Source organism: Pseudopipra pipra, chromosome 4 (genome assembly GCF_036250125.1).
Source record: "Pseudopipra pipra isolate bDixPip1 chromosome 4, bDixPip1.hap1, whole genome shotgun sequence".
NCBI lineage: Eukaryota > Metazoa > Chordata > Aves > Passeriformes > Pipridae > Pseudopipra > Pseudopipra pipra.
The window spans coordinates 56,587,272-56,602,479 of NC_087552.1; the positions used below are offsets into that span (position 1 = coordinate 56,587,272).

The 15,208-nt window shown below is 37.1% G+C and overlaps 1 long non-coding RNA gene across 1 annotated transcript in view; it reads left to right on the plus strand.

The window, feature by feature from the left end:
• LOC135413391 (uncharacterized) overlaps nt 1-14,317 on the plus strand; it is an 89,851-nt gene extending 75,534 nt beyond the window's left edge. The window contains exons 3-4 of the long non-coding RNA XR_010430209.1: nt 10,972-11,015; nt 13,916-14,317. This is a non-coding gene — a long non-coding RNA (uncharacterized LOC135413391). The remainder of the gene's footprint in view (nt 1-10,971; nt 11,016-13,915) is intronic.
• Nucleotides 14,318-15,208: the final 891 nt, after the last annotated feature.

Here is a 15,208-nt window from a genome sequence, read left to right on the forward strand (position 1 = left end):
ATCCAGTAACATAAATAGCTCAGAACTACTTTTGCCTTTTTATCCCAATAATAACCTAACCTAATTAACCCATTTTTACCTGATTAACTTGGGTAGTACTGCAGAATGAATTCATAAATGATAACACTGTAATTTAAACACATAATAATAGGAATTATTTTATTGCAAAATTACTCATTAGCTCCTGGTATTATAGCAAGACTTCTGACATTTGTTAAAGATGTTACTCACCCACCTCTTAAGAACAAATCAAATAATCAGTGATAGTTTGTTCATTAATTCAAAGTATTATAAAAACTTGAAACTCTTATGCCCATGAGATAAACCCACCAAGTATTTGGTGACACTTTGCTCATTAATTCAAAATAGAATAGCAACCTGTCACTGCTTAACTTTATCAATACAGAACATTTGCCTTCAAAAGCACTCTAAATTGAGCATCTATTGCTTTAGGTCCTTGTCTACTAAGACACAAAGTGATAAATTCTGGTTTTCTCTCATTTTTTAGAAGACAAACCTTGACTGAGTTACTAGCAGACAAGCTGATAGCCTTTGAGTCCTAGGAACCATGACAATCATCTGGTCTAGCCTCTGATATTCACACACCATAGAAATTTCTCCATTATAATACGTATAAGCCCATATCCCCTTTTTTAACTAGAACATCTCTTTTTGTAAAACACTGGATTTATTTAAAGTTTTCAGGCAGTGAAAATCCATAACTTCCCTAGATAAGATTCTATAAAGATTAATTACTTTTACTTTTAGAAATATGTAGTTGCTTTTTCAACCTTGAATTTATCTCACTTTACCTTGAAATAAGATCCCTGGATCTCATTATACCTTTGCAGTCAAATTAAAGAGCTTCTTTCTTCAGTATGCATCTTCCTTGTGAAAGTGCTTATAGAGTTGACTAGGTTAACATGTATCCAGTAATATAACTTCAAAATATGTACTTTACCCTGCCTTTTAATATCCAGGAATAATTTTATGGTGATCATTTAAAATGTTGCTAGATCAGCATGACCTTCACATAACATTCAAATGCAGCACTTCTGTATTCTTAATGGAAAAAAATAGCTTAATATTCACTTTTGGGCTTTTTTTGACACTGAATCCTGATGCACTTAATCCTAAAATATTGACAGAGTTGTTATCTACTTTCTTGTGGTATATGTTTTTCATTCAATATATACTGATTGCCATATGAAAGGCCTGCATGAGAACACTGATGACAAGACATTGGCCCTAATTGTTATCACACAGAGTTGAGAAACAGAGAATTGGATTGACTTTCTATCTCAGTGAGACAGGAACAAATTCATCAAAGATTGTCTGTTATCTCCATAACTGTCAAAGGAGCTACAGATTAGGTCAGGAAGGATCAAAGACAGAGTGCTTTGCTTTCAGTACGTTCACATCCGTGTTCATACACTGGGAGAAAAACAGCTTTTTGCACAGCTTTTAATGAAGAAAAATAACACTTAAAAAGTAATATTCTAAACCAAGTATTGTTTTTAAGACAAATACTATGTTTCTGCATATTTCATTCTACATCTCTGTTGGTATTTATCAACCTAGCTTAAACTAGTAAGTAATTCACACAGTACAACAGAGGAAGATCAGTAGATCAAAACAGGTGGTGATGAAACTCAGCATCAACACCATGCACAGCCTGCAATTTCCCTTCAGATTTGCTTTAACCTGGTCTGCAGACCAAACACCATCACCATATATATGTTGTGAAGGATCGGACATTGGTTTGAACTTGTACAGTGACAAAGGGCACAGATAGAGCAGAGCTCCCAATTTAATTTCCTCCAGTGAACATCTGGTTTGTGTGTAACAAAACTTCCATTTGAACAAAAACATGTGTAACAAGTGCAACTGACTGCAAGATTAACTTCAGAACTGGGCTACTTCTTCAAGTCAAAATGTTGGGGGTACATTGATGCAATAGCAGCTGTTTAGATAAGTGGTAAAGGATTAAGTGCCTCTAAAACAGGGGAGTATGTGAATTAGAGAAACAGTCACAAAGAGGGAACTATTTCCATGTTTATTATCCCACTTACTAAAATATGACACAAATCCATGAGTGACATTTATATAAAGAAAAATGTCTGGTAAAAAATGTGATGCTTATTCTAGTCCTTAAACCTATCTGCTCAGTCACCGAAAGACCACAGAAAGAGAAAATTCCATAACTTCACAATATACATCTGAATTTCTATTGCTTACCCTTTCACTTCTCAAGCCATCACATCCAGGAAAAATCTGGATGTATATACATGAATATATATGAATTTCTCAGCCTGATTTCAGCAGCTGTCATTTAAGAAGCAAGCTCCGAAATTCAGGAGACTTAGACTGTACTCTTAAAGTTGTACGAGACATCTTGATTAAACCAGCAGGGTAGTGTATTCTACACTCAGCAAAGCACCTCAATACTCTAACAACCCTAGGTGCAGCATATCATGAAGCCTTTAAAAAGATGATTTGGGAGTGTTTAAGCCATTGCCATTTTGTTACCTACTTACAGTAAAAATATAAAAGTATCATGAATAGCTATTACACCCTGAAAATTCAGAAGTATACTACTATTTAAAAACATATAAAATGGCCTAAAAGTTTGGTGAATGGATTGTGATCATACTCACCAAAAGATCCAGAACTCACATAAAACAATCTATAGTTAGTTCTTGTGAATCATCATTTTCTTTGCCCCATAGAAGATAGTCCTTTGAAGCCAAAAGACCCAGTCTTAGAAACACTGGGTAATTCTGCTTCCTTTTACTCCTTTTATGATATGTTACATGCTTTTATTGCCACACTTCAGAAAAATATCAACAAGTTTAAAGGTCTAAACTGTATTCATTTCTGTTTGTTCTTTCTTATAAAACCTCTAACCAGATTTATACCAAAAGTTATTTGAAAACTTTTCCAAAGGGACTGCATAAAAAATGCAACCTATACAGAATTTTCATCCTTTTAGCTGATAATTTTATAATCTTGATTTTTTTTTTAAATTATGTAGATAACAATGTTTATCTACTTGTAGGTTCTGAGGGTTTCTAGGTCTAAGACTGAGCAGATACACAGTGCAAAATGTTTTTTTCTTCTCAAATATCTCCTTCAGTTTACCACAGATGATTTCAAGCAAGGACTGTGACTTGAGAGATCTGTTATTTTAAGTAATGCATTCATACCTTTGAGCTGCAAACTGACTTTCAGCTTCCTACACAAAGAAATAGAGCTGCTGAAATTATTATATAGAAAGGAATGGAACTGACATTTTCCTGAACAGGGAATATGCACTACATAGTATAGTGTCAGACCAGATTATATCCCATGAACACTACCTGTGAATTACAGTGGTATCCATTAACACTGCTGTGGTCACAGGTCTGTCAGCTGCACCAAGAGAGCTGTTGTTGCTAAGCGGTGTGGGGAGGTGGGGGTGTTACAGCCCAACCATTGACATGCATTGACTGGAAAATTTTGTATACAGAGTCTCCTCTGGATTTTTCATTTGTATCTTTGCTGTTCTGCTATTTGAAATAAGCTGTTGTCACATTCAAAACCAATGTGAGAAAGATGCAAGTTCACTTCTACACATATCTGTCAGGTAATGTGAAAAAAAGGCTCCTCTGCCCACACACGGATGTGGGAGGCACAGGGGCAGGCAAGGGAACCTCAGTAACTCCATGACCCACACCAGCTCCCTACCTCATCCTGAGGTGTCCCAGGGGAGCTTCACCCCAGTGGGCTGGGTGTTGACACCCCTCAGACTGAGGGAGGTGCACAATTTGTGATGGAATGAATAGGAAGAATTTCTTGACATTGCATAAGACTTATGAGAAGTTTAATGGAGAAGTCAAAAGGGGGGGGAAGGAAGAATCAATGTGTTTGATGGAACAGGCATGGGAAAATAGATTAATAAGGTGATAAAAGGAGATGGTCATGTGTAAATAGTCATATTTATATATCCATATTCCACCTGGTCCTTATGCCTGCCTGGCCATGCCCTGTGCCCATCACCACAGTCTGTCCTCTTCTTATTAAATCCCATTTCTAACTCTTTACTTTAGTGAGGGACTTGTGTGTGCTTGCCAGGGGAGGATCTGAGTGCCAGTAACTGAAGTCAGATCACGGGTTAGAGGGACTGCATCTGTGGTGCCAGTAATTGCAGACACCAGGCTGTGTGCACACTACAACTAAATGTGTCACCATGTAATCATCAACAAATATCTGAACTAGTCAGGGACTAGGATACATGGCTTGGCAGCCAGGTACAGAAGTGGACACAAGTTTTGGGTGTATCTGAGTGTTCACCTCCACGAGGGAGAGAGCTCCTGGAGGGACCCAAAGGTCAAGGCCGACTGCTAGAGACCACGGGGGCCAGAGATCAAATGGGAGAGAGAGAGCGTGTGTGTGCACAACAATGTGAGATCAGGTACACAAGCCAGTCACTGCGGAGACTGAATGTGTAATGTTGGTTACTGAATGGATCCACAATGCAGGTGTCTGTGTGTCTCTCTGCCTGTGTGTGCAATCTGTACCAGCCTTGGAGGTCGCATGCCCAGATGCCAGAGAGCCTGTGATCCGGTGGAAGCTACTGCACAGACCGAGTGTCTGAGTGTGGCTGCTGGAGGGACCCACTGTGTGTATGTGTATATATATATTCCCATTAATTGATCTTCATCCTGATCAGCCACAGGGGGTAACAGGGTAAGGCCATATGTGCTGGGTTCTTTTGGGTGAGTGCTGAATGTTTCTCTTTGTTTTGATCTGTGTAGCTGGACATGTCTAAATATAAATATATGATTTGTGAATACGTGTGCCCACTAGGCTGAACATCAGGAAAAGAAGCTGCAGAAGTCTCACTTCTATCAGGCTACCGGATTCAGCAACACTAAGTGCACCTGGCTTCAGTAGGTGGACAGGAAACATGGTCAACAAAAATGCCTTCTGCCTACAAACTCCTTTTATAAATAATATAAAAATAAGTATAAAAGAGATAAATATTTTGATTCACAAATAATAATAAATATTATTATTACATAATATTCCATTCTGTGATATTTTCAATGTACCTCATGGGAAGTGCATATATATCCAAGGCAATAATACTGGCTTGCAAATGAGAAATCTACTCATAGACTTATCCCCATTTAATTTCTGCACCAGTGATATTGTAGTCAACTGGTATAGTCAACTGAATCAATTTCATCCATATTTGAAATACAATAAAGATAGATACACAGATGTATAGCACAGAAAAGCTCAAAGGCTTTGAAAGTAGAAAGGGCTAAATTGTGTTACTTCCCTAAAGTTCTCTAGAAGGCAGTGTTTGGCTTACAGTCAGCATTAATATTCAAGGCTCATGAAATTAATATACTGGCTGCCTTAAGATGTACATGAATGGAAAACAGCAATAAAGACCTGCTCCATCCTGGAGATTACTGCCATCACAGCAGAACTATTGGAAGCAATCATGTAAGCACTAAGTAACTTCATGCAAAGTATAACAGATAGCTCTAGATAGCTGGAGCTAGAATCCTAGGAGGGGGAAAGGAATTCAAACTCACTTCTTGTTAATGAAAAAGTAAAGCAAATATTTTTTAAACTCTATTCAAATGTCCTTAATGCATATCTGACTGTACTTAATATTACTGTAACAACTGCATAAGAAAAGAGTTTAGCCTTCAACTGTTTTCTGAACTGAGCACACAGAGGTAGAAAACTCTACAAAAACTTGAATTCTTTGTAAGCTTCAGTGGAACTACCAAGAAAGCAGACAGCACCTCACAGGGTGAAACTGTGTTGTGTAACATCTGTATGATATTACATTGCATATGTTAAACCTTCTTGGACATTTCATACTCTGCAGTGGATTTTACTCCCACAGGTAGTTCTATTACAATTATTAGATTTTTTCACATGAATGCAAGTTCAGTGGATGCGGAAAATTAGTTTCTGCCTCAAGTTTTCTTGATACCATAAGCATAAATCACACTATGCTAGCTGAATGTAGATTTCTGTCATTTAACAGGACAAAGCTTTTATAAAAAAAAGTATTTATTTACTTTTATAGTTCTTTTTCTGTTGGCAGAAATTTTAATCACTAGCTACAGATTCATTTTCTCTTCTTGATACAATAACTGTTTAACATTCTTCTAGTTTTAAAGTTTAGAATGGAAATCACTACAAAAATCTTTCAGCCCAAACTCCTGCCTTCCAACTACAGTCACTCAATGGAGTCCAAGTCAAATCCCTTCTCTGTAGCCAAAAGTGATTCAGTTCACCACCTGTTGGCTCCAGTCAGCAGATACCTTCTGCAGTCCTTGTGTTAAAGCTGTGTCATGATGCAACAGAGATTTCTGCAAACACAGAGAAGAAAACCCTCAGACCACAATACAGGGGACCTAGGCTCCAAGTTTTGCATCAAATCCTGTTTCTCCACTGTATCTAGTGCACAAGCCACTCAAAGGTGGAGTCTGTTCCCCACCTGATATCACCATAGCTTTATGCCTGCTAGCTTATCCCTTTGTGAGGACGGAGCAGACAGTGTGGGCTCCTCCATTTGAGGAAGCTCTGGGTGCACACTGCCCTCCGCCCTCACCAGCTGGTCTGCTCATAGCACAGACCACAGCCTGCTGCTTTGCACCATGCATTAGAGGAAAAATGCCAATACTTTCTTGGCACCCAGAAGATAATGTGCCTAAGTGCAGTTTGAAGCTGTGAATTCCAATTTCACAGAGACAGTTAAATCCAGGAGAAAGTGAGATTTCAGGATATGTTGTTCCTACTCCTAAAGCCATTTGTAGAACTTGCTCTTAATCCTCACTGAATTCACATTCTATTACAATTCAGCATCAGAAAAACCCTGAGAAAGCTTTTTGTTCACTAATTGAGATCTATTTTAGCTCTAGTAGTGGTAAAAATACATCTATGGAGCTGAGGGCTCCTCTTATCTAGTTAGAGGTTACATTTAATATTCTGGTCAGTTGTCTTTTGCATATGGATTTGCTAGATAACAGAGATGCCAAATTAGAGTAATCTAAAAATTAAGAATAGTCATCCACTTTATAACATTTTAACCATTTCGCTTTTACAAACGAGGGTCTTTTCACAAAGGATTACATTCTTTCCTATTAAAGCAACTGATAAAGAATTCTGCACTGCACATAAGGTATGCCAAGCACTACTTATTCTTCCTACAATCCGAAATACTGCTACAACTTACAAAATCATTTATAGCAGATTGTTACGGGTAAAATGGGACATCGCTTTGGTCTTTCAGGCTTTGCATGCCCTCAGGCTAGTGATTTACTATACATCCACTTTTCAGAAGCACTCTCTAAATTTGATATGGCTTAGTTCACAGATGTTCAGTTTCAAACAAATCAGTTCATGTTTTTGGAAATAATTACCTGTCTTTCTATTTGCTATTGTTATTTCACACAAAGGATTAACTTTCATTCCAGAAAGGAAGACAAGTTAAGCACTACTGTATCAAAGAAAAGGAAAAGAAAAAAAAAAGGCATCTGGAACTACCAATTAACATGTCTGTAGACACAGAGGGTTTCAATATTAACATTTTTCTCAGACTGAAGTTTCCTAAGATTAAGCAACACTAAACAGTAAATAGCATGGTATGTGAATTAGGACAGCATGGAGAAAAGCTAAATACAAAAGGTGATCTTTCCTTCCCAGAACGCTGTGTTTGTGAAATTGTATTATTTATAAGGTTTGAGGATTCCTATCTAGTTTGCCTGTACTTAATCCCCAAATCACGAGCAGTAATAGTTGGGGTTAAAACTCAATTTCCTAGCTAATTATTTTGCCAAAATAATGTAGATTAAAAATTAGCCTATTTTGTCAAAATCAGTATTGCTCACCTTTAGATCTGTCTTGGTGTGTAGAACTCTCTTATTTTGAATTGATTTTGTGAATCAGGCCTACTATCCTGAGTCTGGTAGGACAACTTTGGGTTGGGTTTCATTCATTTTTAAGTCAACCGTTGTGACCAGCTATTTGCAATAAAATTGACTACTCATCAAATCCAGTTGTTTCATGTGAAATTGGTATTTTAAACTAAAGTGATAAGCAGTGAAATTTTCATAATGACAATATGAATGTTATTGCTAATCTATTGACATAATTGGTTAACCAGAATTTGGGGATTTTTGGGTTGTTTCTACTAAGACAATGAAAGTCTATTTTTGGTTTAATCTTATTTATGCAAAGTCACTTCTACTGAAAAGTGCTGGAAACAAGAGACTAATCATTCTTCCAAAATTATGGATTTGACAACACAGCAAGTTAATTGTGTATGAAGCTCATACATTATTTTGCTGGATGTATAGATCAAGATAAAGGCTTCACTGAAAACAGGGACCCTTCAGGGGTGCAGCTGCAAGAGAGCATTTCCTGCAATTTTTGGAGCTGTGAGAATAACAGAGCTGGCCACTTTGAACATACAGCCTAAAGGACTTGGTATCCATTTACACCCAGATCAGTGAGCATCTAGGGGATTTCGATTTCTACCTTAAAGCCTAGAAAAGGGTATCTGACACCAAAAAGCAGTTATCACAACATCATATTCTGTGTGAACCTCATTGTCATGGTTTCAGCATGCTCTGTACACACCTTGGCTGGGACTCCTCATTGGCCTGTCACCTGAATATCATTTGGAGTTAGTGGTAAATAGCTGCTTACCAAGTGTCTCAGACTGAGAAAACTCTTGGCATACAAAGAGATTGAAATCTTTCCTCCTGACATGGCCACCATCACTATAGGACATACTTTATTCCCAGTGGAAACTTAACTCTTTCACAGCCTTGCAACAGTGGTGAGCTTTGTAATCTATAGCTTCTGCGTTACATGGAAATGAAAGTTATTTTTTAGGTCATAATTTTGATTTGAGGACTTGGCAAGGGAATTAAGAACATTAGAGATGCATAAACTCTTTCTTAGATAAAGCATTTTCTTATTTTTTTTTGTATTCTTACTGCTAAATGTAAGTGGTGAAGATCATAAATACAGAAATAGACCGATCAGCTAATTTTATTTCTTTTCATGTTTTCTGTCTAAAACTGAATTGCAGTGTTATTATAACAGAACTTGTGAAGGTCTGTCATGCTAACATAGCCAGTATCAGCACTACCACTAATCTTATCAGCAAGACTTCTCTGGCAACATCCTTTTCTCCAGTACTTTTTACCATAACCCATCATTTCAGAGAGAGAGTCTGATTCACATATCTACATGTTTATTATGCTGCTGTATTTCAGGATATCACTGTTGTAAAGCATTTGAAAGCCTGAAATGGGACCAGACAGAAGCAGAATCCAAGTAGAACTCTGAGAACATTTATATATATTCTTTACATGTATATTATTATATATATATTATTATATATATATTATTATATATAATAATATCATCATGGCTGGGCTTCACCGATGAAGATGTGGGAAAGGTCTCTACCCACATTTGACACAAGCGCGCTGGTGGCTAAAAAGGCCAATGCGAGACAGGCATGTCCGATTGCAGAAGGCACAGCAGAAAGATTCCTTAGGTGGTAAATTCTGCAAGGCACGATTCTTTCTGTGTTGTCTTTTCTCCTTGAGAGTGATCCTGAGTGCTTTCTCAAAGGCATCAGCAGCGTTATAGATGGTGTGTCTCCAGACCTTCGGATTGGCAGCCAGAGTAGACCAGTTATGGTGATCAATATGGCCAAGGTTGAGATGTTGTTTCAGGGAGTCCTTGTATCTCCTCTTTGGGGCTCCTCTCTTGCGGCAGCCGGTGGCGAGTTCACCATAAAGCAAGATCTTAGGGAGGCGGTGGTCCTTCATCCTGGAGACGTGTCCTGCCCAGCGCAGCTGTGTTCTCAGCAACATGGCCTCAATGCTTGTGACTGCTGCTTGTTCTAGAACAGATGTATTAGTCACAGTGTTGATGGAAGCATTCTAGGAGTTGCAGGTGGTGGGAGTAGATGACCCATGATTCAGATTATATTATTCAGATAATATTATTATATTATTATATATAATAATATATATATACACACATATATATATATATACATATGTTTGTATATATATATATATACACAAATTAGATAAGAAGAAAACCAGTAAGTACATTAGTGAAATACCTGCTCCAGGAGGAGCCAGCTGAGAACCCACAGCTACAAGCCAAAATCCCTGCTGTTCCTAAATAGCAGGAGGAACTAAAAAAGTACAGTGCGCAGACAACATGATAACATCCCTTCCAGATTTCAGAAGCTGTCCTTTGCACTAACCAAAAACAGCTCACTGAAAGCTTTATAGCACTGCATACAATATATAAAGGCACTATTTACTATTGTGTTTCTTCTGTTGGTATGCCAGCACGCAATAGCACTGCTCTGTACACCCCTGATAGATGCAGATGTCACACAGCAGACTGCTGGATAACTATAAGCTTGAATATTTGCAGTCACTTATTTCTGGTATTTACATGCTCAAATTTCATTTTAGTAGAGAACATATAGGTATTTATGTATCAGTGGAGAATTTAGTTTCTAGGCATTTGAATGTGGAAAGTTTAGCTTTGCTTCTTTGCTAAACTGGTAATAAACATTTTTAAGAAGGTTATTTAAAAAAATGATAAAGGCAATTTTGAAAATAAGCAATAGTAAATAAGAACCAGTTTCTTAAGAAAGTGTGAGGATAGTATAATTATAAAATATATTTTATAAAAATAGTAGTTGCTTAACTGTTAAACTTTTCTTTGGTAATCCATTGTTTCTGTAGAGATGCATTTAAAAAGAAAAATCTATTTATCAGTTCCACACAACTAAAATTCACAAAGTTATGTTTTAGTAACACAGACAGTTAGAAGTGTTCATGCTTCCTATAGAAGAACGTCAAACTTTGTTTGAAAATTATTTTTCCCTCAATAACAACAAATTTAACATTTCAGTTGTCGGCAACAGTTTCATTAGAGAAATGAACACTGCAGACATGGTATGTAATAATCCTTTTAAAATAATGTGTTACTAACAGCTATATAATGCCTTCAAAAAGAATTGCATGCTTCTTTTTCATTTTAATATGGATAATTAAATACACAAATACTTATTCCTTTAATATGAAGTTATTTTATTTGTATATCTATATAATAGTACAGAAGTAGGGTTGCTTTTAACCCGACCCCTTTTATGAAATAATAGAGAATTGGAAGCCTTGGAAAAACTCAATTAGTTTTTACCATGGACTAGTAGGAGGCATCTTCATAATATATGCAAATCAAGTGTCAGTCATTTCAGAACTATGTTTTAATGTAGTCCATCTAGACATTCAGATCTGCTAAACAGCATGTTCCTACATTGGGCTACTCGTAGGCCTTCTGATTCAAAATTTAAGACCTTTTCAAGTTTTCCTAATTTTCTTAAGACTGTTCTAAAGTTTTCTTGCTTTATACTTTATGCTATTTCCTGTTTTATAATAAATATAAGCACCACCCAGTAAACAGACCATCTTTGACTACCAGCAAAAAAAGTCTCAAAGTGACAAAAAAGTAACACGAGAAAAGGAGGAATCAGCCAAGTAAAATGGCACTCTCCTCTGCGTATTAATTTGCCAGAAGTCATGAAAGGTTGAGATACAGGGGAGACATGACCTTCAGTTTCCCAGCTACAACAAGTCCCCAGTAAAGATGCTGTGTAAATTGCCTTTAAGGATGTTCTGTGCAGTTCAATAGCAGTAACAATTATAAAATCTGTTGTATAAAATTAAGACTTCTTCAAATTGCAAAACTTTTAGGTGCAGAACAGAAACACAGAAGATGCACACACAGTAGATAAAGTGAAACCATATATATACCTTCTAACTCAAAATATTCTGTGATTCTGTGATGTTGTCATCTAATGCATCAGTGTGCTGGTGATGCTGATAACAGGTAACCAAAAGTCTTCATGTCATGGATGAGCCTTTTGAATCCCCAGTGAACCTCATTCACATATGACTAAGTTATAAGTCTTTGAAGACACATTGTACAGGATCATGTAGGAGTTCTGAAGCAGAAGGAATGATAGAACTCACTCTTTTTTTCCTGCAGTTCTTTCTCATATTAACAGTCTTCTGCTACATAACAGACCTAGCAAAGGCTTTACAGAAAACAGAGCTCTACCCTTCCCCATGAAAACAGTAATGCTAGCACACTATTAACAGTGATAATAAGAAAAAAAGTTAAAATTGTCTAGGCTTTAAAACCATAACCACTTCTTTTTTAACTTGTATGGACTCTTTAATGCATTGGTCTATATCAACTAGGAAGTAGTTTTTTTTTTTTTAAGTGTAAGCATATGTGCTATCACAGCCTAGCTTTTTAACGAATATGACTTTACATAGAGTATCTGTAAGGTACTCATTGCCATTGCCTGTTGGTCTTATTATAGCAAAGGGAATTATTTGAAGCACTAAAGGGAGCCTTTAAACTTCACCGTATTTGAAGCATAGTATACAGTTTATAATATATAATAGAAGTGAAATTAAGTCATTTTTCAATACCTTACACTCTGTTAAACTAGTGAGCAAGATACATTAGTATCACAGTAATGTGTTTCTGCCTCTGTAACACAACAGTGATGAAACAACAGTTTTCTGGAAGATGGAGTTCCCTATCTAACTGCTGGCTTCATGAAACATCAAACTATCCATGAGCAATTACAAAGGGTCTGAAGTCAGTGAAATTAGATGAATTTCAAAAGAGCAAGAAATGAAAGTCACCCTGTAATCCCTTAATCAGCATTTTCTAACTTTAAAAATGACGGTAATTTCAGCCACTTACCCATTGAAACTTATTTATGAACATTCTCATTACTAACAGATAGCAACTAAAATTAAGACCTCAGGTTATCTTTATTTTCCCAGTAGAAGGTCTAGGATAAGTAGCAAACTTATGTAATTTTTTTCCAATGTCAAACATAAAGGTCAAATAGGGGGCATTTCAAAAATGACATTAGTCAATGAGTCAATTTTATTAAATTTATAGGTATGTGTTAAACCAAAAAGAGTAAGTGATAATTCAATGGTTAAAGTGGAACATAAACTGCCTTTTTAAGTCCTGCTTAACGTCCTATTACTTTGAAGTGGAAGAATTAATTTATCTGCAAACTATGTGGCACTAAATATTGAGTGAAAGATCGAGGATGATGTTTTCTGAGAAATAATGGAAAGAGGGTGAAGCACATTTCTTCACTCTTCAAATAAAAATTACTTGCTTTTAATGTTCCTTTTTTATAGTTTCTCACACTCCCTAAGAGCAGCTACTTCTTATACCCATCCACTTTCACTCTCCAGAGCTACAGCTTACACTGTGGTTCCATGAATCAGTCAATCTGATATTAAGTAGAAAGGTACCAAAAATGGAAGTAAAATAAGTCAGTTGAACAAGACAAAGCTTTGAAAAATTCTCTTTGTCAGTTCAAAAGGATTAAAAAATTTTGAAAAGCTAATTTTTTCCATATAGATATTATTCCAGATCACATATCACCCATTCCACTGCTGTGGAAAGCCTGCATAGAACTCTGTTGGGTGGTCTTTGTGAACAGAAATGCAACCGTGTTATATCTGATCAACCTGGGACCATCGGGGAATTGAGTGCACAAATCCAGCGATACTGAACATAGAGATATGAATTTAATAGCAGACATTGCTTCCCTGGAACAGATTAGAGAAAACCTGGAAGACGCTGAACTCCCCACACTATCCTTCCTATGATTTGAATGAAAAGCTAGGGACACATTGTTATTTCAGTTTCCAAACTGGGTAACTTCTTCCTTAAATAGGTAAAGCAGGCTGGAGGAAGAAAAACTGAAATATTCTTTCGTTCTTTAAAATTCTACATTTGCTTCCTCTAAAAGCAAGCTTCCTGGGAGACTCTCTGATGAAAGGATAAATAAATTGAACAGAAAGACGCAGCAAGGATCTGAGGAATAGTCATGAGTGGAAGACCCACAGTAACACAATCAGTGAAAACCTAATCAGTGAAAATTAGAGCACACTGAATCAGCTGCCTCCACAGCTATCAAGAGAAAATTATTGTCCCTGGTGTGAATCCCACTGAGATGAGTCAACAGCAGAAACTCTCTCCCTCTCAGAGGTCTTCAGACTAAAAGGAGATTATTGCCTCCAAGTGTTGGAATCCGAAACTCAACTGTCAGCAGAAAAGGAACTGATAGGATTATGTAGCAGGCCATGGACAGCAGGAGCTGGGAGAAACTCCTTACTCTGAGAAGCTTCATCACAAGACCCATTAATATTTAGCTCTGATTGTCCTGTCTCCTTCAGCAAGATATGAAAGACTTTGTGGTGATGTTGTCAGACGATGTAGAAACCCCTTTGTTCTCTCCCCCCCCATGTGACCCTCGCTACAGGAAAATATTAACCACTTTGTGTAATTGTAGCAGAGAATTTTGTAATAATCTAGTTATCATAATCCGTCCCCTGATTAGTGTAACCCATCCTCTTCATTAACATGTCCTGCCTCCAAGACTTTATGTTTATGTTAAATAAAGATCACGGTTTTCACCCCCAACCTGGGATTGTTTATTTTTTGACCTTCACATCCAAGGGTACAGGATTTATCATGGAATGGAGTGGGGGAGAGGATTTGTGGATAGTGTAAAAATTCTTATGGGATGTTTTAGGTAAATTGTGGGAACATTCAAAAAATTTTATGGCATGCTTGAGGGAAGGACTGAAGATGGGGAAGGAGGGTGGCCAAGGTGAACTGGGGAGGAAGAAACATGGGAAAGTAGAGAAGAAACATGAAAAAAACATTTTTATGTGAACAGCTCAGCAGACAGTCAGCAGGTTTGTCTGTCTTGATCACAGAGGGAAGGAACAGGTTCAGGCTGACTGTAAAACTCATGTTAGGGCTTTTATAGGACTCCCAGTCCATCAGGTGTGGCTGCCTCTAGAAATTCCTTCAGAACAATTTGGAAGACTGAAAACAATCATGTTACTACTACTATTTTTCAGAGATGTGTTTCAGACAGTCCCCAAATCCTCTTTTGAGCTTAGAAAGTTGAGAGTTGTGAATTCAAAGATTCTCCAACTCTGGAGATATTCAAAATCTGACTAGACATGGCCCTGAGCAACCTACCATAGCTGGCCCTGCTTTTGAGCAGGGGTTTGAACCAGGTGGTCTTTAG